This window comes from Helianthus annuus, chromosome 10, assembly GCF_002127325.2.
Source record: "Helianthus annuus cultivar XRQ/B chromosome 10, HanXRQr2.0-SUNRISE, whole genome shotgun sequence".
In the NCBI taxonomy this organism is placed as follows: Eukaryota; Viridiplantae; Streptophyta; class Magnoliopsida; order Asterales; family Asteraceae; genus Helianthus; species Helianthus annuus.
The window spans coordinates 163023334-163028178 of NC_035442.2; positions in this window are offsets into that span (position 1 = coordinate 163023334).

Consider the following 4845-nt stretch of genomic DNA (forward strand, 5'->3'; position numbering starts at 1 on the left):
GAAAAAAAACCGGTTCGGTTAATAACCGGAACCGGTTTTTGAAAAAAACCGATTTGTACACCTCTATCGGTACCCATGTTTGACGATTTTCAATACCAGTATTTACGGTATCGAATATTTTACTACCATTATCAATACCAAGCTCATCCCTAATGTTTATTAATAAATTACAAATAAAATAATTGTTTTATTTTCTATAGAATATTACGTACTTGAAATAATATGATAGATACTTAATTATTTATGTACGGAAACAAGAGAATTGAAAATAAGAGAAAAATAAAGCTTAAGATCGAAGCCGAGTGGCTTAAGCCGAGCCGAGTGAAAAATGGAAACGGAACGGAAGGAGTGTAACGGAGAAAAAAGGAGAAAAGTGAAAAATGATGGTGTTTGGTTAACAGCGAGTAATGTCTGTTAGTTAGCCTCTCCTGTGAAAAAGAGAATCTTTTTTTTTCTTATGTAAATTAATATTTTGTTTTTAGTTTTTATTTTCATTAGGAGCGTGTGTGTCCCACCACAGGTCCAATGGAAGACATCATCACTCTCACACCTCTCATCATCATTATCTTTTATTTTCCTCACTGTTTGCCGCTTCTATATATGCGAATTTCATTTTCTTTCTTAATATCTTTTACCAATTAATATCTTTTAACAATATATATATACACTTAGAGAGATATTTAGGTGTAAAAGGTTGTTAACATGTGAAGTGATTACTATAGGTTACGTATTTATTGGTATAAGTTGTGTAATCATATTTTATAAGTTGCGTAATTATTATTGCTATACATGTTATGTAATTATTTAAATTTATACATAGTTATTTATTGTTGTGTGTAATTACATATATATATGTTGCATAATTATTTTACTTTATGCATATGTGAGAGGTCACATGTCTCTTCATGGGGCTTCGTATGTTTTTTTTTTTTTTTGGTAAAGGGTTACCCTGGTGAATATTATACCAATCAACCAATAAGGCCATGTGTAGTCATAAAGCCTTTTTGGGGGCGTTATGCGACACGTGTCGTGCCACGTCAGCAAGGGACTTTATGGGGCGTTATGCAATTTGAGGCCGTAGTCATAATGCCCCTACCCATCATTACCTATTTAATAATTTTAAGTTTTATTAATTAATATAAAAAAACTCTTCTATTTTTGATTGGCCAACTCAATTAACCAAACAACAATAACGCCGCGAAAAATTTCAAGCCCTCCACCCATTTTTGAAACATAGCGCCCTTGGGGGCGGTGTTCTAGGCGCCATAGCGGCGCTATGGCTCTTTCTCGCGCCCCAGTACATATAACCTAAAACAAGTGAGGAACAAAAACATCCCCCAGTTCTCAAGTATGACAAGCCATACAAGAGTTATAACAAACGCAACCAAATCTACAAGCTATAAAAGCGAAACAAGCTCAGAGCAAACAATAACCACAAACCAAAAAACTAGCCGCAATCATCATCTGCTAACAAGAGGCCACGTGGCAGACCCCAGTCTTGTAAAACACGAGCCATCTGGGAAGAGTTCTTGAACCGCATCGTGTGAAGTTTCAATCGAACCGTAGCTAAAATGACCTCCACTAGCTGATCCGCATTCCTCCTTTTACTCGAGAACAATCTTCTGTTTCTTTCCTCCCACACGAAGTAAGCCGCATCACCTACCACAATCTTTGCGATCACATTGGCAGCCATCTTCGAATTAGCAATATCCAGCAAAAACTCATAAATCAGCACCCACTTATTTTGAACCGCAGCCATACCCGCCATATCTTTAACCCTGGTCCACACCTGTTTCGCATAAATACACTCAAAGAACAAATGCTCATGAGAGTCCGGCCCCCGTGTACATAAAGAGCAACACATGGGCTTCGTATGTTTCACATGTTAATTCCATTTTATACTGTATCTAGCGTCTATACATATATGTTAAGAAACTATAACAGTAACAAAAAAGGTACTTCCGTTTCTGGATAGGGATGAGAAACAATTTAATAATCGGGCTAGTTATAAAAACCTTCATAAAAAATTGAAGCATATAAATATCATTTTTATACTTTTAATTAAAGTTCTGTTTATGTCATGGTTATTTGATAGAATGATTGAATTAGGAAGGATGCAACACTATGGGAATCGAATCATTCGAATGTAACATACTACATCAGGATAAACAATAGGATTTAGGAGAAAATAAAAAGGTTACTCATTTTTTTGGAGAAAATAAAAAGGTTACTCATTTTTTACGGAATGCGTGTGCAATTGTGCATTCCGTAAGACATGTCCTACACGTTTTGTGAACTCACGGTGACTATTAAATTAGTTGTTAACACATTTAAGGATACCCATAACAAGTGATACAAACTCAATTTTATGTAAAAAGCGTAGAAACCATTTACAACCCGTCATATGTTAGACTAATCATTATGGTGACTAAACTTCACAAACGTTGCCAGGTGGATAATGAGAAAAAAAACAAGCAGTTTTTTAATATAATAATTTATCATATCCAGGTTGTGTACGCAACCCAAGTTTGCAAACAATTTATATATAATATTGAATTCTTTTGCTCTTTTTTATTATTTAACTTCTATTTATTTATGGTTATAAATCATATGTATATACTAAAATATTAGTTTAGGTTGGGTTGGGTTGTGAATGTGGATGCAAAATTGGATTGGGTTGGGTTGTATAGGTAGAAGAGAGAGAAATTAGTATTTTAATAAAAGATTGGGTTGGGTTGTGATAGTGGATAATCTTATCCCTCTAATTTATGTATGAAGGACATTTTTGTATTTTAGTTTAAAGTAGATTTTTAAAAAAATCAAAAATTATAGAAGCATTTTCAAATACATTGTATTGATTATACATATTCATGTGTTGATGTATATATGTTTGTTATAATTATATACATATGTGATGGTTATGCAAATGTTGCATATATAAATTATGTGCTAGTTATAATCATGTACAGATATGCTAGTATATGAGTTGGTTATAATTGTATACGTTAATACATATCTGCTGATTATACAAATTCATGTGTTGCATGTATATGTTGAAAAGTGAAATGATGAGTTCAGCGAACCCGATACCATCTCCCCAAGCTGCCAGGGCCCGCTGAATACTACGACATTACAAGGACTTCCTATTCCCCGACCTACACCCCCTCTTGTTGGAAGGCCTGAACACCCGCCTTATGCAACGCGGTAACAATATAAGTTTGACCCACGCCTCAACAGACTCTGGCATAGCCACCACCTTACACAAAACAACCAAGGGCGTAGCTTAAGAGGGGCCGGGAGGGGCGCCCGACCCCCCGAACTTTTCGCTCAGTAGTGTTATATATGTAGTTTTCGTATAGAAATTTTTGGGTATATACGTTTTCGACCCCCCGGTTCTATAGAATTTTTTGGGTATATACGTTTTCGACCCCCCCGTTTTCATGGTCAAGCTTCGCCACTGAAAACAACAGTTAAGGCTTGAGCAAACACCATGCGACAACTAAGACTGAGAGGCCTGAACACCCACCTTATACAACGCGGTAGCGATAAGAGTTTGACCCACGTCTCAACAGACTCTGATGTAGCCACCACCTTACACAAAACAGCAGTTAAGGCTTGAGCAAACACCATGCGACAACTAAAACTAAGAGGGACACTCTTAACTGTCTTGATGGGGAGAGAGAATACCCTGTCAAGGAAGCCACTTCCCCGAATTACTTCTAATTGAGCTAAGTTCACGTGACATCCTCTTTCATCCTAACCATTAGTTACCTTTAATTAAAGTTTCAAATCCCATCTCGCCATTTCTAATCGTTTTATGTATCGTACTTCATCATTTCTATAATTATTTGATGCACCATAGTTAAAGCAATAACTAAATATGATTTACTTTTTAAAATGGCTTTCGTATTTAACATCAAATATTATTATTATCATGCAAGGGGTGGGGGGATAAAATGCACGGGATAGGTGTGTGGTGTGGTGGGGTGGGGTGGGGGTGGGACGAGTGGTGGATGGTCAAACCCCACACATGATGTTTTCCGGAAATTGGGTGAAACTTAAAGACTCTCACACCACATACAAGGGTCTGTGTGGTTTCATGTTTATCTTAATGATGTCATTTGACCAATTTGTCCTTAAATAGACTAATGTCACCTCATTCACTTGTAAAGTCAAATAGTATCTACTGAATCACATCATTATACTTGTACACATACGGATGACAAAAAGTATTAATTTACAATTTCTACAATAAAATTTCAGTGAAACTTGTTTAAGTAGTTGAACTTTTAACACTGGATAGTTCTGCATATAAATGGGTTGGTAATGTGTTAATTTATGGTTGACCATACATAAGTAGTAATCAGTTTTGGGTAAGCACGCTACAAAACAAAATAACCTGGTTTACGTGCAGGTCGCTAATATTTTTTTTTTTTTTGAAAGGAAAACTTCATTAAAACACGGCCAACCCGAAGAAAAAGAAACGGGCGGCCAAACTGGCTACAAAGAAACTATACAAATTTACACCATTTTACCCAAGACAAATCATTATACTTCAACCTAATCTTAAACCAAAGAAATCCTATCGATTTGATCGCACTAAAAACCTCCTCTGCCTTTGGCTTCTTACCCGAGAAAACAAGCTCATTTCTAGCCTTCCAGATTTGCCAGCAAGTGATAAGAATAATACCTTTGTAAGCAAGCAAAGCCTTACCTCTTAACCCGCTGAACATGTGCCCCTCCAAGATGTCCCTGAACGAGAAAGCCACCGGAAACGGCACCTTACACCACCGGCTCACCTTCGACCAGACCAAAGTAGAAAATTGACAAGCAGTAAACAAATGC